The sequence below is a fragment of the Corvus brachyrhynchos genome, unplaced genomic scaffold (genome assembly GCF_000691975.1).
Source record: "Corvus brachyrhynchos isolate BGI_N302 unplaced genomic scaffold, ASM69197v1 scaffold46, whole genome shotgun sequence".
In the NCBI taxonomy this organism is placed as follows: Eukaryota; Metazoa; Chordata; class Aves; order Passeriformes; family Corvidae; genus Corvus; species Corvus brachyrhynchos.
The window spans coordinates 4,493,226-4,517,275 of record NW_008238838.1 but is presented as its reverse complement, the minus strand read 5'-3'; the positions used below and the strand labels follow the sequence as shown (position 1 = coordinate 4,517,275).

Sequence of the window (24,050 nt, the reverse complement as noted above, 5' to 3'; positions counted from 1 at the left end):
GTGACTGCTTCTGTTTTCCCAAGAGGCTTTGGAGTATAACCAGCAGGATTTTGGACATTAAGTGTTGTTTTCCCATTTTCCCCGCAGTGTTTTGAGCAGCACCACTTACCTCTGATGGTTATAGTTCTCACTCCCACCTGGCCAGCCCTGTGCTGTAGTTTCCAGTTATGCAGAGTGTCTCAGAGAGGAGCAGTGTTTGCTTTGGTCTAGAGACTGAATTCTCCACTCCACCTCGAGGTGGTCCTTTGGGTCACCAGGGAGGTATGTTGGCTGTGCTGCTTGAGAGATAAGCTCAGCCTCTTGCCTCAAGGCTTTATCCTCTTGGTTTCTCCTTGAATACCTCTTCCTTCCCTCTGAAAATTAGCAGTTGGAGACTTACTAATGAATCCCATTTGTATTATCCTCGAGTTTCTAGTGGATGAGTTGTTGTAAAAGTGCTTCTTGCAGCATTCCAGATATACCTCTGCCTAAGCACTCCCCCTGATATTTTATCTGCTTTGAGATAAGTAGATTCTCCTGTGTAAGAGATGTCAATAGCACTAAGAGAAAATAGACTTAAATGCATATTTTCAGGTAGGTGATGCTGTTTTCTGTGCCCCTGCTCTGGATAATTATTAGGTTTAAAGAATGAAAGTCTTAGTTCATGTCTCAGCTTGATCAAACTAAGGGTCAGGAGCCTGGATGTTGGTAATATCTCAACATCAGAAGAGAGGGCTTAAAATAAGGACAGGAGAAGCAGCAGCAAGGGAATTAGTAAAATGAAAAGGGATGTAAAATGTGCAGTGTTTAAGTAAAGGGGATAAAATACAAGGCAGGATACATACAAAATAGTAACAGCACACTTAGAAAAAGACAGGAAGAAGCAATGTTTACTCATTTTTCTTTGAAAAGAAAACATGTAAAAATAAATACATTAAAAATGACAGGAAAAAACAGTGTCCTTATGTTTCAAATGGAAGCATAAGTATAAATAGTAAAAGCCAAACAAACAGTCTTCAGCCTGTGACATTCACAAATCGTCTCCTGAACGCGGCAGATGCTTTGTTATCACCCTGCATCCTTTCCTTGAGGATTTTCAGTGTTGTGTCTGTTTGACTTCTGAGGCCCATGGGCAGGAACCCTTTCTTGCAGAGCCTGGTGGTAAATAAGAAACATTGCTGTTTACATTTGTTGGCAAACACTTAAATGTGATCCTGTGGGGCTATTTTAAGCTCTGTTTTGACAACACTGAAAGGTCTGGGCTGGGATGTTCGGTGGCAAAGGCGCTCCATGGAATTGCTCTGGCACTGGGAAGGCAGATGAGAAGAGTCCTTCCTGAGGTGGAAAAGATCACAGCACAGGTTTCTGTACTTGGAATAATTCTGGTGTGAGCTGTCTCATTGTCCTTTTAGTCCCTGGGATGCTGTCAGATGTCCTGCTGCAGCCGGCCGTGTTCCTGGCAGGAGGGGCATGGTCACAAGTGTGTGCTGTTCTGGATGTGGCACTCGGGGCTCAGTTCTTCCAAAAAATAAACCTTTTATGGGCAGGGAGCAGGGTTGTGTAAAAGCGGAACTGTGTGAATTAAGCAGGGCCTCTCTTGGTGGTACAGAGAAGATGAAATGTTGATGCTAAAAACCTAAGAGAGAATCTCCAGGTTCTGGCAGCTCTTGGTTGCTCTCACTTGGCACAAGAACTATGGCTGCAAGGGCAAGACTTGAACTGGTTTTACTCCTGAGCTCTTGAAATACGTATTGGAAATCTTCAGGGATATTGGTGGAAATCTTAACTTTATTCAGGTTCTGTTCCTTATTTTAATCTGTGAGTGCAGCACAACTTACTCTTGCTTGTGTGAGAAGATGATCCTGAATTTATTTGCACGCTGTGCATCCTGGTTTGTGGTATCACATGCAGTTGTTTTACAAAGGGCTTGGGTGACCTCCTAAGTGGAATCAGTAACCTAAAAAGAATTAAATACTCTTTTCTGAGTATTTAACTGAGTCCTGAGTGAGCTGGAGAGGGGCTGGAAAGCTGAGGTGGGACCTGGATTGACCTGAGCAAGCATTTCCCAGTCTGGAGGAAAAGCCCCATGTGTTTAATAAAGCACCAGACTGATGTGAGACAGGCACAGGACTGGGAGTCCGCCACTCCCATAAACATACAGGCTTCAACCTGCAGGCTTACCTGGAGCATCTGATGGCTGCTTGAAAGTCTTTTTTAGCCTGTTATGATAGTGGCTGTTGGTGCAGCTTCTTGGCAGCACTTCAGACAAGGTGTCTCCTCTCAGTGCTCCGTGCCACAGAGGCACCGCTGCCTTTCTGCTGTGCAAAATGCAAAAGAGAGTTCAAAGCTGCCAGAAAAGTGATGGAAAACGTGGAAAAGAAGAGAATTAAAGGAGGAAGCCATAACGAGCGAGCAGAGAAAGGAAATAGGAAAAAGCTGCAGTGTAAGACAGGAGAAATCAATAGGAAGTGAGTGAGAGGGAGAGAAATGGGAGAGCTGGTGGCGGCTGCCAGATAGGAGAGGGGTTTCCTGCCTGCCCCATGCTCTGGAGGCACATGTCAGCCCTCGGGGGCCAGGACCTGCTGCTGGAAGGCACAAAGCCCTGACAAGGCAGGGCTGCAGCTGAGTGTGCTGTGCAGGACTGAAGGAACACGGTCAGTGTCTGGGAGCGCCTGTCTGGCTCTTGAGGAGGCTGCTCCGAGTGACAGCAGGTCCCGTGTGACAGTGTTTGAGCCATGATGGTAATGTTCTTCTGTTAAGTGTCTTCAAAGCTGGTGCTTACAAGCAAGAAGATAATGTGGTTTTCTGCTCTGTGTCGACTTTTGAAAAATTATAATTATGTGATGTCCTCACTTAGGCATTGACCTCAGCTAAAAGTGAGCTGCTACTCTGGGGTCTTAAAGGAGGGATTTTGCCTCCATCCTGACTGGGGCGGCAGCATCAGCTCTGGCAAATATCCAGGGGGGACTGCAGTAGAAGAGAGCAAATTTATATCGTGTGGATATAAATGCAAGGATGGGGGGAATCCTCGTGTGCCAAGGATGAAAGAGATCTCCTGGTGCTGAAGTGCAGCTCTCCAGCTGGCAATTTGTTCCTGCAGCCTGTTGGGAGGCACCAAATGATAGGTTGTGGTTTGCCCTGCGCAGGCCCTGCGGTCTGGGGAGCGGAAGTGGTTCCTGTGGGCGCAGATCTGATCTGAGCAAACCCAACACCCTCGGTCGCTCTGGGGATCCTGCACAGAGAGCCCTCTGCAATTGTTGTGGGATTCACTTTGTTGGGAGGATGTGTCAAAGTCTGTCGGGCGCCCAAAGGAGCACCTGTGCAGTGCTGCTCTACCCTGAACCATCAGCAGTAAAAGCAAATACCTCGGAATAATTTGGAAATAATGATTTGAAAGAGCAAAGCTTTCTAGATTGTCATTCCCTAGATATATCTGGAATATCTGTCTAGATATCTAGATCTCTGGAGCACAGGTTTGGATGCTTCAGTGCTGGGTGACTAGGTGTAAGAGTTTGATAATACTTGGAATTGGTAAATACTGTTTGCCAAGCACAGCAGCCCCTTGGAGTGCAACTGAAAGCCCCAAGTTTTACACTTGAAGTGGTGTAAAATGCTCAGGCTGCTCAAGTTGTGAGAATGAAGTACTTAGGGAAAAAAGGGGTGGGGGGAAGGCAAGCACATGTTTCTTCCAGTGTGGAAAGATGTAGGAATGTTGGTGCTGGCTGTAAATGCTGGAGTGGTGTTTACTTTGGATGTTAACCAGTGCAACTTCAGCTGTATGTATGGCACAGCAAACCCTGACCTCCCCTCCCTTTCCCTTCTAGCAGGCTCATGATCAGCTTTCACACTCATCAGTGACACTCCAGCAGTGTTTTTTGGTGTCTGCACCTGCTCACCCCATGCCTTGGCCTCCCCTCTGTCGCTGGGGCACCTGGCCCTGGTAATCCAGGCACAATCCCAGGTTTAGGCCAGGAAAACCCTTCTTTCCTGGCAGGGTGGATCTGATTGCCTGGCTGGGAGGTCAGCAGGGCTCCAGGTGGAGGGGACAGTCCCTGGGTGCTGCTCTGGCACTTGGCATTCTGGAGGAGGCTCTTGCCTCTTCCAAGTCAGGCAGAAGCAGATAATTAAACTTAGCTGGAAGAGGGAGAGGAAACAGCTTTGCAGCAGGCTTGAGTTTTGGGCTGCCTGCAAAACTCTAAATCCTTTCCCTGGAATTCAGCCAGATGAAAAGAACCTGTCCCTTCCCACTCCCTTCTTTTTTTTTTTTTTTTTTTAAATTAATATCTGTTTTTTTAATCAGCCTGGCCCTGCAGCTCCTGGGAGGCAGCTCTGCTGAGCCTCCTCGCTGGCTGCAATGACAGGAGCATCACAGCAACTCAGAATGTGCTGAAAATTTTGTTCCATCTGTCGCTCTCCATATACAGAGAAAATGGCTCCTTCATATCTCTAAATTGATTCTTGGAATACTGATGGGATTTGATCAGCAAAGGTCTTAAGAAACTTGAAGTTTACACTTGAAATAAGTTGGTTTCTCTGTTGTTTTATTGGGGAATCTGGCTGTGTTCCGGCCCTGGTAATCCAGGCACAATCCCTGGGAATATATATATATATAATTTTGGGGAGTATATTCCCCCCAAATAAGTGTTCCTATAAAGCATATATAGGAATTTAGGATTTTCCTTTCTTTTTTTTCTTTTTTTTTTTTTTTTTTTAAATTACATGCCTTTTAGATCAAAAAGCTGGCCCCAAAAGAGCATTTCAAAGAGGGGAAAAAATAACAAAGAACATGCAAATAATGAGGTGGGGTTTGTTGTTCTTTTTTTCTTTTTGTTAAATAAAAAAGGTAGTTTGTAATTGGTTGTGGGGATGAGCACAAAGGGACCCTGGACACTTCAAACAAGGACTGTGACTTGTTTATTTAAATTGTAAATTTAAATGTCAAATCTCTTCATCTTCTCCTCTGAGTTGTATTTGGATCACTTTGGCGTGGCAGTAAATTAGAATAAATGTAAAATACAGGGATGAGCTGTATGGACACGAGGAGCCCTCCCAAATATCTGGGACCCCACCATGGGAAGCTCGTCCCCTGTGGGATTTTAGGGAATACTCTCTCAGTTGTGCTGAGCTTCGTGGCAGCCGATTCCATGATAACGTGCAGGGAGAATTGCCCAGTAGCAAATGAATTTTGTCTTGCAGGATCAGGAGCTGCCTGGGCTCTCCCCCTCTCTCTCTTTTCCATCACGTGGAGATGTTTGCTTTAGATTAAAGCACTTCTCTGGCATCCTGGTGGTTTCCCTGCTGCAGAAAATACCTTGGGAGGAGTTGTCTTACTGAACTGAGAGAAAACTGCGTTTCCCTTTGCTTTAATGCACTCAGCACTGACATTCTGCTGGTGACCAGTGCTTGCTTTTTACATTTACAGGTTTCTTGCATATGTGGTAGCGTGGATCATCTCAACTCCTTAAGCTCAGCTGTTGCTTCTGGTGATAACACAACATTTTGTTAGTCCTGGGAGATGTTTGACTGTGGGCAGCTGATGGGTGGTGAATGTATTGGGTTCATACAGAGGAAATTGGAAAGAAAGGGCTGTGTTTTGGCATTTGGAGTTTGCCAGGACAGCAGGGAGAGAGTTGTGGTTTCTTTCAGGCATGAGTGACTCCGATCTAGCTGATAACAGCCAGCATATTCAAGTTTCTGTGGGCAAACTGTGTGCGTGCTCTGCTTAAATAGAAATAATAGCACTTCATGTTGTGTATTTGATGATCAGTTATACCTGGAAAGCAGTCGCTGGGTTAAAATTTGTCTGGTTTCAGCCCTGCTATCCCTCCAGAGAAGCAGGAAGCACCTCGTGTGCAGCACAGTACAAATATATTATGAGCAAATATTCAAAAATTCAGATGAATCAGCTGCCAGGCCCCACCGAGGAGGTGCAGTAAGCTGTGTGAACGTTCCTGCTTTGCAGTCTCAAAGCAGAGGCAGATGCAGGGTTGGAGTTAAACCAGCAAAGCTTCCTGGCAAGGTTTGAAACCTTCCTTTCCTCCCTGTGTATGCCTTCAGTGCTGGGCTTTAGGGGAAGGGGGAGATGGAGAGCCCTGGAAAAGGCTGGTGGTTATCCACTGGCTGGAGGGCAGAGGAGGAGTTGTCAATAGGACAGAGTCAGAAATAAAGTGAGTTCTGGGGGAGATCAGCTGGTGTTTGGCTCATCAGCAACATCTGGAAACACTGGGAACTCTAAATTTGTGTCCTCCTTGTTGCACTGAAGCAGGGGGAAAATGAAAGTGTGTTTTAGTGCATTAAAAAAATGGATTTCTGCCTTTTCAGAGGTCGGGGCTGTGAGTACAGGTGTTGCTACCTTGCATTTTCACTTGGGTTTTTCTTCCTGGCTTTTTGAATTTGGAACTCTAAGGCTGCAGGTGTGGGATAGAATAACGATAAAGCCAGTCCTGACTTGCTTCTGGGGTCAACATTTTGATGTTGATGGTGTCCTTGAGTCAGTTTATGTTTTGTACTGTAAAACTGGGGTGGGATGAAGTTTATGGTGAATTAAAAAGGACCTGCAAAATTCTTTGGAAAGAATAAATGAAGCTCTGCCCCTCCCTTGCTGGTTCTCGATGAATAGTGAGCAGTTCATGGAGTTTTATAGGCCTGGAAGTATTTATTGCTGACAATTCCCAGCTCTGGAGTGAACCAGAACAAGGTACTGAGTGCTAAATCCATGAAATCGGTCTTGTGTTTTTTATCTCTCTCTGAATTACGACACAGTTTTAACAACTGTGTTCAGTTTGCTGGGAATTAAATAGATTTTGTCTTAGCAAATGGAGTTTCCCAGCTCTCACTGCTCTCTTCTCAAATTGTCAGCTATAGAATAATTACGTTTCTCTAATTTACGCTGTTTTGGCGTGGACTCAAGTTTGCATTTAGTGGCTGGCATAAATATTATATTTTGGAGCTGCTTGGGGGGGCTTTTTTGTTTATCAGATTTACTGGAATTGGTTGAGCTTAATTCAATGACAGGATAAGCAAAAAATTGTTTAGATGGGCTGTTCTGAAATGTTTAATGCCTTCTAAAATTGTTCATGGTAAAAGATCAAGGAAGGAAACTCTGTGACCTTTTAAATGCAGCCCCATAGAACCCATTTTCCTATGCCAGAAGTCGGCCCAGACAATGAAACTGAAAGAGGGTTCCCTTTCATAAAGGATCTTTCATGTTTTGCTTTTGCAGATTTATTTTTTTTATCACAGATTTAGCAGACTTTACAGCTGTCTTTTAATCAGTTTCCATATTTGTACCAGAACTTTCTTATTTTAATTACTGTCTGTAGAAACCATTCAGCTGCTTGTTGTGTGACACAGTAGAAAATGATAATTTTCTGTAATTTTTTTCTTGGCTTAGATCACTTCAGTAATATCTATTAGCAGCAAATGCACAGAGTTACAATTTTGTGCTGAAAGTTTTAATGATTCAGTGTTTTCTCTTTTTTTTTGAGAGCTGATTTTTAAAGCACTTTGCTGAGGGTTAATGCAGCCGTGCATTAAAAGCAGACAGCTGTGGTTCAGCCTTGTAATGATTGACTCTAAAGTAGGTTGCCAGTCTAATCCTAACTTGTGCTGATCTGGGCTTTTTGCTCAGCTGCCTGCAACCCACGAGGTGGGTTTTGTTCAGGGCACAGGATTTGGGTGGTGAATCATCCTAAATAATAAACTGAGTTGTATCTCCAGCAATAAAGTTGATTTTCCCACCCACTCACTTTATCAGTTTCTCTCCTGTCTAAATCATTGCTTTTGTGGGTAGTACTTCTGCATGTGATTTAATCTTTTATTTCTTCTCTGCCAGTTTTAATTTGAATTTTCCCTGGCATCCTGCAGATGCTGTCCTCAAGTTTCACTCAGTGACTGCTGCAGCCCTGTCCATGATTGTACTTGAAAAGTTGAGGGTTTTTCTTAGGGCATTCTCATCTGCATCCTAAAAGTATTTGCTTAACTCATATAGCAAAATGCTCTGAAAATTGAAAGTTTGCAGGAATTCTGCCATGTGCAGTGCCTTCCCAAACAAGTTGTATATGCTAAATGTCTGTAATATTTTCTGTACGTCGCAAGGTGCCACAGACTTCTGTCGCTTCTCTTTAAAGGAAGGAATTATGCTACTGATGTAAGGTAGAATGGCTGATCTGGACAGCATTTCCACTTCAATTGTTGATCTCCCTTTTTACTGCAAAAACAATTTCCTGTTTCTGTACCTTAGTTTTTTGTTTTTCCAGCTAAGTTCCAGTAATGGAAGGAGCTGAAGTAATGAAGGGTTGTCTCTGTGAAGCAGGGGGTTTGGAAGATGATTACTTTATCTGCTGTAAGCTGTCCTTAAGTTGTCTCCTCTGACTTGCAGAAATTCCTAAGAGGAAGCTGCTGTGTCTTTAACTTCCACTGCCTCTTATGTAACCCAGCATAGCTGGGATACTCAAATGAAATATTTACTCATTTGCTCATCAGGTTGTCTCCTGCTTTCCGTAAAACAGACCCAGAGCAGCCAGCCAGAGAGAAGATTACTTAGTCCTTTGCTGCTTGTGAGTGGCTGAGTCCAATAAAAGGTTTTGAGACAACACACAGACACTTTTTTGATGGAGAAAAGAAAACATAAATTCCCCCATATTCGATTCAAGTGCAGTTCTGTGCCTCTAACACCTTTATGACTTTTTGTAGGATGTACTGACAGAGCAGCCCATGATTCTTGTGCTTGACAACACTCAGGTGTTTCTCAGATGTGTCAAAAGATGCAGGTCATGAGTGGACTCTTTTTTTGAAATATGACAGATTTCTCACATTTCTTCTTGTCTGTACTTTTATATTTACCCATTCTCTCAAAAAACCCCCATCGCAGTCTTTTGCTAGTTCCTGTTCATTTAGGATGTGTGGGATGGGTTTTGTTCCTTGATACAAAATAGGAGAAATGAACATTCTGAGCCCAAAGGAAAGGGGGAGAATGAGGGTCAGTGTTTATAATATAAAGCTCTGTGGAGTATTTGGGTACTCTGATGGGGAAGCTGGGCAGCCATTCTCTCAGGGATGATTTTTGGGGCTAATAACATGTGTTGGCAAGCTTTTTATTCATTGTTGTGTTACAGTGTTAGGGATTTACTGCTTTAAAATGCACATGCCCATCTATCCCATATCCTGGTAGTGTCTGTATGGAATTCTTTGTCAATAACAGATTTTTTTCATCCATGGCTGCCTGAACTTCCCAAAAATTTGAGTGAGGTTTGGCCTCTCCAGCTGAGCTGAAAATACCACACCATGGAATCCCAGACTGGGTTGGGTTGGAGGGGACCTTAAAGACGATTTTGTCCCATGGGCAGGGACACCTTCCCCTATCCCAGGCTGCTCCAGCGTGTCCTTGGACACTTCCAGCGACACGGGGGCAGCCTGTGCCAGGGCCTCCCCACATCCCAAACAGGATCCTGGGGGTTTGGTGTGTTGGAGGCTGAGGATTTCCTGGCAGGACTCCCCCAGCAGTGGCAGGATCGGATGCTGAGCTCCTCCTGCTGCTGCTGCTCCGTGGATTCTTTCCACAGGAGTGTGGACTCTGTTCCTTGGGGACCACTTGGCTTCCGCTCTGTGGAGCTCTGGGAAGCTCTGCTTTTCCCAGGCCTGGCTCCTTTTTGGGCTAAAGGTCTGGAAATTCTGTGTAAATATTTACCATAGGCCAGCCTGACGGGCGGAGAGCTGGGATTGAACAAGGAGAGGAGCTTTGCCGATGGGCAAGGAGGAAGGAATTCCTTAATCAATGCGGAATATGGGGGACCAAAATTGCTGTTCCTTGCAAAGAAGGATGGAGCACAGAGACTTCAAAGTTCTGGAAAGTGAAACCTGGGATGTTCAGGCTTGGGACTTGTGTGATGTTTAAGAAGCACTTATTTAACTTAATTTTCATGCATTTTATTCTAAACAGGCAAAGACAACTCTCTAAGTGAGTTCTTTACTACTTATTCCTATCCCATCTTTCCTATGTTCTTAGGAGAGATTTCTTTTTAAATTATGTATTTTTTTCCATACTTTTCTTTCCTTATCCTCCTTTCCCGCTGTTGTCCAGGACTGTAGAAATCCCCGTAGATTTAAAGCAGTGATATTCCATTTACAGTCCTCGCCATTTCTTGGCTATCTCTGATTTCTCCTAAAAACCTGATTGCATCAGACTTTCTTGCTTTTTATGGTCATTTTTTTTTCCTCCTCCAAATTGTTTTCTTATTATGTCCTGTGACTGAGCGGACTGGGGGAAGGAAATCTGGGAAATCAGAGTAGGAAGCGAGACAGATTCAGGAATGGAAGCTTCTTTCTTGTTTTTACACTGTTTCCTGGCAGCTGTGTTGGTTTGCAGTTGAAAGGGATGTATTGTGTTGCTTTCTCCCAAAAACTGTAGATAAAATAGAAAAAAAAATTAATTCTGTGATTTTTTTTTAAAGTTAATTATTTCCATAAGCAAAACAAAATTGCAGACAACAGTTAAGTCTTACATGACTGTGCCCTAAAGTCCTTTTTTTTAATACTAAATGTTTTTCCTGATAGACTGAAATTTCATTTGGATTCTTCAAAGTCTGTTTGACTTCTTTATAACGAAGAGAAGCTGCAATATCCATTTCTGACCCTTTTAAGCTTGTTTTATGGTACAAATGCATTTGTTTTCCCAAGTGCTGATGCCAATAACAGAATTTTTATGTTTCAGGGAATTGAAAATGTCCCTTCTGAGTTAAAAGCCTTGAAGCATATTCCTTTTGTATTCCTGGTTCCTTCTCACTGACTTTAATGACTTCAAGTTAAATATTTTGCACGAAAATTTAAAATGGATGAATCTGAGGGGTTTTTTTGCAAGGATATTTAATATATATAAATATATAAAAGACACAAATACGTATATAAAAGACATAAATCTATAAAATACAGAAATACATAAAAGTAAGATATAATACTCTATAATGTTGTACATATTTGTATGATTGTAAAGCAACCTGCAACCTTAAATTGGTGGTAAGGGTGAAGTGTGGCAAGCAGCTGGGAAATGTGAATTTGCTCTGTACAGTGAGGGAAATAAGAAATACCAATGTTTTAACCAAAAGATAGTTCAGTAAATTAAGGTTTATTGGTCTGTGAGATTGTCCCATCTGTGTTTCACTTGATGATGAGGAGCATTAGGGAGAAAAATTTGGAAATCATTGATTTTAGAATGTAACCCAGGTTTAAAAATATCTCTGTTTTGACACCCTCAGCAGAGGCTGTTTGGTGCATGTGATTCTTACTCAGGCATGAATAAACTGGATATGGAGCCCTGCTCTGGGATTTGCAGCCCCTTTTCCCTGGCGTCCTTAACTCTGATTCCACACTGGTTAAAAACCCCAATATTGATCATTTTTTCCCTTGTGCTTCCCAAGGACTGTGACAGGAAGGGGTGCTCCTGTGAGGATCTGAGCTGATCCTGGCCTGGCTTTTTCCTTCCCTCTGGTTACCATTTTCTTCTGGAGAGCTGACATTTTCTGCTTTGTGAAATTCCTAGAAAATTGAGGAGCTGGGCAAACGTTTCAAAATAGGAACCAATGAGACGGAGCTCTCTGCTATTTCGAAAATGATAATGCATGCCACTGGAAAAGGGAGAAGCATGGAAAATACAAGTTTTGGCTGGGAAATTATTGCATGGAGCAGGGAGATGGAGGGGTAGGAGTTGATTTCTTTGGCTTCCTGTCCTCTGGGTAATTGCAGCCTTGCTGCAGTTATGGCTTGGAGATGATGTTTGGTACCAGCATGCATTGGACTGGGCAGGCTAAAAAATTCAGTCATGAGAACTGAGGAAATGCAAAAAGAATATAACCCTGTTAATATATTAAAGTGGTTTGCTGCAGTTTCATTTTGTAATAGGCCTCGTGATTTGGGAGGAGAAAAAAAATAGTGGAATTTAATGAGGAGTAGGGTAATTCAAATCAAATCACCAAAAATGAGTTTGGTGGAGTTCTCTGGGGTTATGGCAAGGACTAAAATAGAGATCTTGGTTTTTCCCTGCCCTGTCTGTATGTGGCAATTTGGCCGCTTGTTAATGGAGACCCGCAGCCCGGGGCGTGCTTGGAGCCCTGGGAAGATTTACATTAATCAAACACAAACAGACAGTGTAGCGTGAAGAAATTTCTATCCCGCCAGCACTGCTCCCAAACTTCATTAGGTTATTGGGGCAGAAAAAGAAAACAGCCCCTTCACCCTCCAATCCTTCCCCAGGGCTTGACCACTCGGGGAAGCTCAAAAACCTCACAGCCCCCCTGTTTTGACCTCTGAGTTTCCCTGTGTGGATGGCAGAGAGGGGCAGTGCTTCGTTCTCAGCCCGTTGCCTGTCTCCCCACTCCTGAAACAATCCAGAGGCTGTGTTTTCCTGGTGTGGGCGCTGCTTTTCCAGGTGCCACGCGTTGCAAAACGCCTGGAAACCCAGTACGTGCCCAGCGTGGCACAGCATGACCCCCGAAAGGCTGGAAGTGGATTGAGGGGAAAATCTCAGTGCCCTCTGCCAAGCCTTTGTTCCTGTGCCTCGTGATGCAGCTCCTTGGATCAGTGTTGGGATTTACTGGCGGGAATGCACACAAATCTATATTTTTTTATATATATATATATATTTATGTATGTTTATATGCACGCATATAGATGCACACAGAACATGCACCTCCATCCGTCACGCATACATAAACATATATAGAGATATATATTTTTCTGCCCTCCCCCAGGACAGCTGGAAATGCTGAATTTGAAAATCCCAGCTCTGTCTCCTGCTTCCCCTGTTGCTGTGGGCTGGCCATGGATGCTGCTCTCCCTGAGTCCATGAGCAGCCCCGGCTGATGCTGCTTGGGAGGAGGTGGGAGAGAAGAGGTGGAGTTTCTTCCCTCCCCTTGAGTGGTCAGTGAACAATCAGGCAGATGCCTGCCAAGGATATCCAAGGAGAAGCGTGAAAACCCCGGGAAGCTTCCAAAGAGGACAGCTCAGGCTCCTTGGGGAGGATTTGGGATCAGAGCACTCCCCCTGGGAATGGCCCTTTGGGATCTCCCTGCTCAGCTGACTTTGGCGTGTGAAACAGGTAACACAGAGCCTTTGTTCCTATTCCCTGAGACAGGAATACCTTCCTTGAATGCAGAGCAGAGAGAAAGGATTTTTCCTTTAATATCTACTGGAAAAAAAGGGTGGGAGGGGAGGTTTGTCTCCTTTTTTTTTTTTTTTTTTCTCCCTTTCCTTTTTTAATAGCTGTTTTGTGAACCTGAGTTGCTCCTTTGTATTTTCACTGTGAAAATGGCCAGTTTAATATGTTTGCTGTGAAAATCTGTGTCTTGGTGTCTGAGCTCAAGAACAAAGGTTTTGACAGGCTGGAAAGATGCTTTAGATGTAGATGCTGGCAGCTCTCCCTTCTTTCCATTTCCCAGTAATTTCATACCAGACCCTTCTCACCAGCCATAGGGAATGTGATTTTTGATAAGCTGATATTTTATGCACGTTGATGTTAAATTAGCTGTTGCTGCTCAAGCAGTCATCTCTGAGTGTTTTGGGTGGGGTTTTTCTTTTCTGAATACACTTTTCACTGATATTACATTTTTTTTCCTAATTTTATTTTATTGTGCGTTCTAAAAGTATTCTGAAAATTAAACTTAATTGTATCAGTCGCAGTGGTGATGTGGACAGATTTGAGGCAGTGTTGATACAGTGACAGCCATCAGATGAGCTATGAGAGAAAATGCAGTGTTTTGTACTAATACATGAGGTTTTGATGTGGAAAGGCTGTGAGATGCTGGGGGGATTTGTTTCTTTTTAATATAAATACAAATACAGGCAGTGAGGGCTGGCAGTTCTCAGCATCCTGCCTGGCTGAGGGGGAGGCACCAAGAGCTGCTGTCACTGAACCCAGTGGGGAAACAACTCCAATCTGGCATTGCTGTTTCTTGGTTATCTCCATACCCCTTCCACATATCTTGGGGAATTTGCTGCAGTCACCTCTTAGCAGCTGGTAGCTTTCCTGAGTAAATATTTGTTTGGGTTTGGTTTTGGTTTTTTTTTTTTCCTTTTGCTTGTATTTTTATTTGTTTTATGAGACCCAAGAGGCAAATACTGATACAAACACGTTCAGAGGCCTATTAATAGCTCTGTGTTTGACTCATAGGCTGTTCTTAGGATCTTGAGCCATTTTACAAGGAGCTTCACTCCTGGTTTTTTATCTTCCATTTTACAGTCAAAGAAACAGGGCTTGATGTTGCTGAGAAATCCTAATCCTGTGTTCTGCTCCAGTCGGTCTTTCTGGATTTATGCTGTACTTTAGATGGAGGGGAGACGAAATGGGAAGGAGCAAAGCATGCCATGAATGCCTGTGTACATTTTTCCCTCCTCATGCAATGTGTGCTATGTGCATCTTTTCTCTGGTGTTTTATGGGCCAGAGCTGCATTTCAGGGCAGAAGTAACAGGTTTGCATATCCCAAAAACCTCTTTCTTTTTCTTGGGCCATTTAAACAACTGAGAGAGCTTCAACTCCAGTATATAGTGCTGCTAATCTCTTTATAGCTCAGCTGACATCACATTTTCTTTTTTTGGAAATCCTGACAAACTGCAATGCATGGTGGAGAAACTTTCCATGGATGCTTCTAAAATCTGAGCGAATGCTGGGACAGAAACCCTCCTGGGAGGTGTGGAAGCCAGCAAGGTGAAATGCTCCTTCAGTTGCATACTTTGAGTTTAGGCTCAAATAGTTTGGGTGCCCTTGGTGTTTGTATCTACAGGAGTAAAACTTCACCAGAATTAGCTGGGAAGGACTAAGAGCTAAAAATACACAGTACAGGTTAAGCAACACTGTGGTAATGATTTCTTGATTCTCTCCGTGCTGCAGCTTTCCTTTGTAAAATTGTGGATCCAATTTTTCCCTTGGTGTAAATTAAGCCCCTGGGAGCACTTTGCCTTTGGGTGGTTTAAGACATATTAGCTGTAAATTAGTTTATGGCAGCTGGGAAATATTTAGAAGCTTTGCAGAGGTCAGAGGGGTGGATGTTGTCTGCACATCCCATGCAGAATGGGTGTAATTTGGCCAAAGGTTCATCACTCAGTGGGAGAAGGGAAGGCAGGGCTGGAAATGCTTTTGGGTTGAGTGTTTGCTTGGCTTTGAACTCATAAACGGCTGGTTCTGGTGAGCAGGCGAGTCTTGGCTTACATTTCCGAGCAGTAAACGCACATGAACCTTTAAAACAACCCAACGAGTGCTGAAGGAAAATTTAAATTAAGACAAGGTGCCTGCTGACCTCGTTTGTCATAGAAGTAACTTAATGAAACTTCTGAGTTGTACAGTAGGTCAGACAAACTGATAATACCTTTGGAATGTGTAAATCCATGGGGGAAGGTGCTGCTGAGCTCCTGTGCTTCTGCTGATGTTGTCAGGTTGTAGGGACATCTGTGTCAGGTAAATCACAGGATCCCAGGATGGTTTGGGTTGGAAGGGACGTTAAAGATCATCCAGCTCCGTGGGCAGGGACACCCCCCACTATCCCAGGCTGCTCCAAGCCCCGTCCATCCTGGCCTTGGACACTTCCGTTCCGCGGCCAGCCTCAGCTGCTCTGGGCACCCTGTGCCAGGGCCTGCCCACCCTCCCAGGGAACAATTCCTTCCCAATATCCCATCTAACCCCACTCTCTGTCGGTTTGAAGCCATTCCCCCTTGTCCTGTCACTCAAAGCCCTTGTAGAAAGTCTCTCTCCATCTTCCCTGCAGGTCCTGGAAGGCCACAATGAGGTCACCCCAAAGCCTTTTCTTCTCCAGGCTGAACAATCCCAATTCTCCCAGCCAGTGACACATTAAACCGGGCAAAGCTCATAATGCTGAGGAGCACAGCAACAACTCAGCCTTGTCTTTTCTTTAAAACATCTTTTTAGAAAGACACACGGGAGGAATAATAAATGTCTTATTGCAGGTTCTTTAGTACGCTCTCAGTAGTCCCAGGCCGTGGAGGTGTGGTGTTCCTGTGCCAGGCAAGTGTACTCACTCCCCAGAAATGTGAACTCTGGGCCAAATACTCCTCTGTGCCTCTGAACCTTGTACATATATTTGCAAAACTTAAAGCTGCCTAATTGGAGGCAGCGTTACACTGCGTTGAAAGCTACATTTCCAGTTGTATTACGTGCACTGTGTGTTGGGGTTGGTGTTTTTTTTTTTTTTCCTCTCCTCCCTTTCTAATTGCTGTCTTTTGCTGTTTTTAAGGACTGTTTCCACACCAGGCTCGTTGCTGGTTCATAACAACCACAAGCTGGGTATGGCATTAATAAGGAACTAGGCTTGGTGCCTAATGAAATGCACCAACTGCTCCCCGCGCTGGGGCAGCACGAGTGATGCCAGTGCTGGGGGGGTGTGTGTGCCAGGTGAAAGCAAATCCCGTGGCACTCCACAGCTGTGGGTCTCTCTGGTCTGCTTAGGAAAAGAAAATTGTCTTGTTCCTTTGATTTTTTTTTTTTTGGGGGCATTTCACTGGAAAGCTGTTGCAGACGCTGTGGAGGAGGAGCGGTGCTGCTGCCACCGAGCCAGCTCCGCATTGCAATTATTGGCAAGCAAAGCAAACATTTCATTTCCCCGTAATTAGCTGCAGTTTAGGGAGGGCAGGTTAATTTGGACTCCACGCCCTGTCTGCGCAAGAAACCCTGGTGCTTGATTTGATTCTTTCAGGCTGTGGGCAAAGGGGTTTAAAAGGACTTTTCAGAAGTGAAAGCTGGTGGAATGAATCACAACAAACGTGCTCTACCCCTCTTCCTTCCCTTCTTCCAAACAGCTGGAGCTCAGGATGCAAAGATGATGTGAAAATACGGAAAAAATGGGGTATTCTGGGGCTCTTCTGGTATGGCCAAACTGCATATTTCAGCTTTTTCTTGCTTCAGGGAAGCTTGAGCTCTCAAGGCCTGGGAATATTTGTCTATGGCCTACTTCAAAATAAATAAATGAGTGAGAAAACTCATAACTTTTGAAGTCACAAGCTTGACCTTTCTCCTGTACCTGGCCACTTGTGTTAAATGGGTCATGCAGTAAAAAGTTGCAGAGGAACAAATCGTGAATGTTTCTTGTCTGCTGGGCGCTCGTTCTGTGTAAATTTTTGTGATGATAACATTTTCTGGAACTCTTTTTAGAAAAGCACTTGGCCTCTTTCAGCATTTGTGGTGTTTAATTTTTTTTCCATTTCAAAGCTGTCAATTTTTCTTTCCCAGAGGTGAAAATGGAGAGATTCAGTAATTTGTAACCAGTCACGTTGGGAAACCAGTAGGAAATCGCCTGGGATTTGGCAACCTCTGTTCCCCACCAATTTCTGAGCGGGGTTTGTGCTTGCTCTGAGCTACATTCAGTGGCCAAACCTCATCCCTGTTACTCAAATCTTGCTTTTAGGCTGAATCTAAAGGCAGCATTAAGGAAACATGAGCAACCTGGTTTATTTATGTTCCCTCCAGAGCCCCCTCCCCAGTTTTCATTTGTTTGGCTGCTTCCACCCTGTTGTAGGGCTATTAAACAATAAATGGCCTTGTGTGACAACTTCAGGGCCTGGAGAGGGAAAGCTGCTGCTTGGAAGCTGAGCCTTGGAAGTCAGTCAGGAGTGGAAGAACAGCACTGGCTGCTGAAAATGTCTCTGTCCCCTCCCCTTTGGAGAGTTTCTGCGGGGACTAAAAGTTCTTGCAGGGTCCTGGCCTGAGCAGCAGAGCAGCACAAAGGCCACATTGAGAATAGCTGCTGGGGAAGCCCTCCTTCCTTGCCTGCCCAGTAAATGCAGCTCTTTCTCCATGAAAAGCCCTGACATCAGCTCTTGGAAAAATCCAAGTGCTTGTGTCATGGAAAATAGCTGAGGCACTTGCTTGGGCTGGGGCTGAATGACTGAACTGTGGATGAAACGTCTCTGGAGATGCTTTTCTTCTCCCTTTTCCGAATGGTGCTGTTCATGGAGAGACTGAAACCCTTCCCATCTCAGGGTTTTACGGGGAAGGACGCTGAGGAAAGAGCTACAGCTGGCTGTAGTAAACTCAGAGTACCCTGCTTGTCATTTTTACAGGACATACTATGATGATACATTCCTGTATCATCAGGAAATTCCATGTGTGGAGGCAAATCTCCAAATTCTTGCTGTTTGTTTTATGGAGCAGATTTATCTTTGCATTCTGCTTTTCTTTCATAATTTAAGCTGGGGGGTTTTTTTTCCTCTTTTCTTGCTCCCTTCTCATGCCGCCACCTTCTCTTCACCCCTCTTGATGAAGCCCCTCACCCAGAGCCAACCACAAGAATGAGAAAGAAATCTGTATATAGGTATTTAATTTTTTAAAGCTCAATGAGGAAGCATCCTGTGAAGGCAAGGCACAAGTGGAATTCTCTTTTTCTGCAGAAATACCTTCCTCTTGGAGCCCTGACCCTCCCCATCTTACAGATGGAACTTGCCAGCCTTCCAGACTTTGATTTTTATCAAATTCATCTTAACCTAGTTTTAAGTGTTTTGCTCAGCACGTTGGTTGCCATAGCACCAGTCCCTTGCATCGATCCATATCCTGATCCGTCAGGAAATATGCTGATGGGCTCTGTTGGCTACTCTGCACTTTCTCTCCTGAAAGGAAAATTGAATGGCATATTCTGGTTATGGATAGAGACATTAGTGGCTTGAAAAATGATAAAATATTGAATGGGAGGCATTTCCTGATGCTTTATTAAGGCAGATGCAACACTGAGGCTGCTGGGGATGTTCAGGGGGGTTTGACACAGAACATACTGGCTCTGTGGGCTCTCTGGTCACTTCCCTAAATTTCCCGTGTTCCTTCTCCAAAGGCAGTGATGCCTGTTCACGGAGCTGTCAGCAGGGCAAGGTTAATAATGCCAGGAAGGATTCCTCCATGAGTCACTGCATCAGCTGTGCTGCCTGCCTCGGACTCCCACAAAAATAACATGGAGCTTGCAGTGCCTCCCTCCCTTCTGCCTCCTTGCACAAGTCCCTGAGATCCATCCATAGGCTCTGACAGTTCCCAGGAATCCTCCCCATTTGGATCCCCGTTCCCCTGCTCCGTGGGTCCAATCTGTTGACATCGGTATGCAGTGGTTTTGGGGGTTTTTTATTTAGGAAAAAACCGCGGTGGTTTCCTGAGCTTCTGTACTTTGATCCATGGAAAAGATGACCCAGCAGAAAGCTGCTCTTTCCGTGGGTTAATGCCGAGGTGAATGGACTGGATGTGTTGGATCAGGGCTGTCCCAGACTGCCTGGTGTGCTTCCAGCTGCAGTTGGTGGCTGCGTTTTCTCCTGCTTGCCAAAAGTTGCCCGCTTGCTGCATCCGTGTTTTCCCTGGATCTGCCTGTCAGTTGTTATCTCCTCAGCTCCTTTGGCTCTCCCACTGCCCTGTGCCCTTTTCCTTGGGACACAAAACTGCCTTTAGCTCCGTGGAAAGGTCGTGCGGGTGCCACTTCGTGTCAGCACTCTCCCCTAATGCCTTTGTCAGGGCTTTTAAGAACCTGCTCTGGTGGATCTGTGCCTCTGCAACCCTGGAAAACAAACTCCCTGCCGTGTTTTTCTTTCATTCTGTCTCTTCCAAGGTGAAATTCTGGGAATTATCTGCAGAATAGCATTTATGACAATGCTTACTGTGCTTTCAGGGCACTTTAAACCTCCTAGATTTAGATAGAAAATGAAGCATTTCTCTGAGTGCTGTCGGTGAGGTCCAATCAGGGTGTTGAAAATGAAGTTTAATAGGTATTAAAGGAGCTGGATGCACTAGGAATAGTCCTGAAACTGTTCAGTGATTTTTACCTGTCACCCAGGAACAGACTTTGGTTTTTTCAGGATCTATTTGGGGATGTATGAACGAGAGGAGAGCACAATCCAGCTCAGCCTTTCCGAAATCTTGAACACCCATCCCCGGGAGCATCCAAGGCCAGGTTGGATGGGGTTTGGAGCAACCTGGGATAGTGGAAGGTGTCCCTGCCCATGGCAGGATGAGCTCGAAGGTCCTTCCAACCCAAACCTTTCTGGAATTCCAAGTGAGCTAAATTCACTTTTCACCAAAATCTGTGGAGCTGGTGCTGGCCAGAGGCTTCTCATTGACTCGTGGCTTGGTGGAAACCTCCTGAATTAGGATGAGATTTTAAAAAGCCATAGTTTAGGGTTTTTATTGGGGGGACTTGGAGTTAACCTCTGGTTTCCCTCTTCTCTTTCTAAATGTATGAAAAAGACAATGAAAATGATCAACCCTGGAGTATTTCTCCTCTCTCCTGAATTTGGCATGATCAGCTGTGCTTGCTGCTTTTCTTTCAGAGTTAGAATTCATTCCGAGGGTTTTTCTGCAGCAAGCAACATCTTCTTTAAATGAAACTAATAAAGCACTGAAGCAGCTTCTATTGCAACTGTTCATCTCCTAATTAAAGATGAGTTCTGTCAAGCAAGCAGTTTTTGGCTGTTCTCTCCTGCATGGGTTTCACAACATTTCTTACTCATCTGGGCACAAGTTGGAGTAATTTCTCCTTGCACGGTGCAAACACACACAAGCTTCATTTCAGGCATGTGAGCAGTCCTGGAACTAAAGTTAGGCACATGAATAAATATTTCCAAGGTTGAGGCCCTTGTCTGAATCTAAATATTTTTCTCTTTGATCAGCTTTTGAGATAACAGATACTTGAATTCTGGTAATATTTTAGTAAGGGAGGAAAAAACCCCCCACATGGTTATCTGGATGCTGTGCTATTTATGGTCAGCTATATTTTCAACCTCCCGGGCTAGAATGGAATGCTTTGTACTGCTGGAAGCTGGGAATCCTTCCTGCTCTCATGTTTTTTGACACATTAAGTCTTAAAATTACCTTTTTCTGCCTCGCTTCGAGGTGGTTATTAGGCTCTGGTGCTGCTTATGTGTGAGCTAACTTGAAATGTAATGTTTAATCTGCGGTGTAACTATTGGTAGGTGTATTTTCTTCACTTAGATTTTCCTAGTGCAGCATGACTAAGAAGACACACTTTTAGTAATTTGATGCATTTAAATGACTTTTGAATTATTCGGACCCAGCATTTTAAAAACAAAATCTGACTTGGCTTTTAATTGGTGCTGGTATTTGGGAGAGTGGAACAACTCGTTTGAAAATGTGCTGATGTTCATCAGTTATCAGACAAAATGTCTACAGGGTTTTTATCGTGGAGCCTAAACTTGCCAGCTCCATTTGGAATTAAGGCTCCAGCTGTTCACCGCACCCTGCTCTGCCTTCTTGCTGCTGTTTACAGTAGGAGGTGAAATATATTTTAATTTGAATTATGTTGTGCTGGGTGCCGTAACATGGGGAGGGGATTTTCAGGGCTGCTTTCAAATGTAAGAATATTTGCAAGTGAAGATCAGTTGCCCTGAAACACAGATAAACTCACGAGAGCTCCTCTGTGATCTTTGATGGGATTTTATCCACTTTTGCTCCGCTTCCTGCTGTAGTGACACAGCGTTTGGGAAATGAGGAATGTTCTCCAGGTGGTGTTCAGGCAGGGAGCTGGGAGGAGAGGCAGAATGTGGTACTGCATGCTCCCAGCAAGGGTCGGCGTTGTAGCCTCAGCCCAGCTGACTCTTCCACCTCAGATTTCTCTGATTTCATAACTCGGTGCCCAGGAATGATTGCAGATCCAGGAGGGGAGGTTTTTTTGGAGGGGCTGGAGAGCTTCACCTTCAGCCTGGCTAGACAAAGCCCGTCCCTTTCTTACTCCGTTGATTTTAGGGAGTACCTGTGAAGCAAAGGCAAGGCAGGAGAGGGTGTGGAGTGGTGGATGTGCAGCACGCAGAGGCTTTGCTGGGGTGCCCTGCTGCCTCCTCCCCTGCTCCCACCCTGTCCCTGCCTCCTTCTCTGCTTCTTGGGAAAAGAAGGAAACTCGGGATGCTGGCAGGTGGCCAAGGGGCTCCAGTGCTTCCCAGAACTGCTCCCGGCACGGCTGCATGGGATGGGGGACACAGCCCTGGGCTGGGGTCTCTTCCCAGGGAGGAGAATTCTCCCGAGCCAGCTGGATCCTGACCCTTTGTACCATCCAGCTGTGAGCACAGCTATGGATTGGGAACAAGGGGATTTTGGCTCCCACCCCACAGGAACTTGAAATTCACTGGTAACGTCAAAGCACTGAAAAAATTCCAGTGATTTCAGTGCTGCTTTATTTACAAAAACTTTAAAGTTCCTTCCTAAATAATTAATCACCAGCCTAGGTATAATAAGCAGAAAAGTTTTACACAACTTCTGGACCTGGAAAATAGGACGTTTGTGTTTCAGAGATAATAAAGAGCTCTGAACCAGCCCAAAAGATACAACAGTGAGCTCACTTTGTGTTGTCCACAAACTCTGCCTGTTGCTGCAGGAGCAGAGCCTGCAGTTCTGGCTGCTGATAAGAACCTCTACAGGATTAAGTTTGTCACTGAAATGCTTCATTAAAATACTTATCAGTGGTGGTAGGGCTTTTTATGCGGCTCAAAAGTTCAAATGCATCAGATAATAAAATGGGGTGTAATTCATCCTAAGCATCTTTTCCTGTCTTTCCCTGGCTTCCTTTTTTTTTTCTTGTTTTCTGCTTTTCAATGAAACACTTGATTGCTGCTGCATCTGTTGACTGCTCAGGGTTCAGGCAGGGTTAGATTGGCCTGAGATGACTTTTGTTTGCTTTGCTTTGGGATTCAAGCTGTCTGTCCTGCACCAAGTCCTCCGTCAGTGGCTGAAATGCGTAAGTGGGAGGATGGGATGCTGAAGAGATGTGGCTTTGCAGGTAGAGCTGAATGAGGAGGGGATGTTTCTTATTTGAATCAGAGTGGATTTCTCAGACCTCTCAGATTAAAACAGAGCTCTTGGGGGCTGGAAGAAAGAGGACTGCCACCTCTTGCCTTCAATGAATTAACTTTCTGCTGTTTATGCAATCACAGGGCCCTATCTTCCCCCTTAGTTTGGAAGCTGCTGTTGCAGTTCAGCTAAATTCGATGCTGTTATCTGAAAGATGGCAAGTGTCTTGCTGTGTATAATTATTTTCAGGAACAGGCAGACAACATTTTAATTTCCCTTGCCTAATGTGTCATCAGATGCTCGTTCGGAGTTCCATATTAGTGCATGTTTGCACAGGGGATTGGCATGTGGGAGCTGGCCAGTTTTGGGTGTATCCACACTTGATGGCACAGCTCTTGCTCCAAGAGAGGCATTAGGCTGGCTCTGTGCAGCTAGTTACGGTTTTCAGGTAATGGGGAGGGAGTTACTGGAGCTTTAGGACTGGGCTTTTCCTGCCTGGGCCGCTTGAGGTGGAGTTATCGAGGAAAGAAGAAGGGAGTAGGTGACAAGAGGAGCATTTGGGGCAGTTTTGTGGTGCCACAAGGAATCTTGGATGGAAAGCTCTGGGAGAATGGTTTGGTTCTGTGTGCTGGACCAGTTTCTGGGATGGGGCCATGGCTCAGCTCAGAGTCACAGAAACGCCACATCCACGTGTTCCCTGCACACCTCCAGGGATGGGGGCTCCAAACCTCCCTGGGCAGCCCCTTCCCGTGTCTGACCACCCTTTTCATGGAGAAACTCCTCCTGCTGTCCAGCCCTCCCCTGGTACAGCCTGAGGCCGTTCCCTCACGTTCTTTCACTCATTGCCTGGGAGAAGATTCCAAACCCCCTTGGCTCCAAACTTTGAGCTGAGCCTGACTTTGGAGCTGCTCCTTGTCCCTCTCGTGTTGTCCTGTTCTAATCCAGACTTCCCGTGGGACTGTTGATTGTTACCAGACTGGTCTGTTTAAACTAAAAACATCAAATGAAATTATGAAATGGTCATTTATTGCCCTGGTAACGTCTGTGGTGTTAGAATTGTGTGGGCTTGAATTTCTTCCCTCTAATCCCTCACCCTGGCACTTCTTGGAAAAATGTATATAAATAGGAGAAAATGCATTAAGAATGACTGTTGTATATAGAGGGGGAAATTATCAGCTATAAAACACCTGTAGAGCCTTCATTTAGAACAAAAAGTGATTTAGGTTACCTGGTCTTTCCTTGCACAGCTCTAGAGGTGTGTTTTGCCTTCCAGATGAAGGATCTAAAACACAAAACGAGTAGGAATGG

General features: G+C 44.7%; 1 protein-coding gene across 2 annotated transcripts in view; it reads left to right on the top strand.

Annotated features, from left to right (window-relative positions):
• Positions 1 to 24,050, top strand: part of ARHGEF12 (Rho guanine nucleotide exchange factor 12) — a 70,324-nt gene that overhangs the window by 5,967 nt on the left and 40,307 nt on the right. The gene's annotated exons all lie outside the window — the stretch shown is intronic.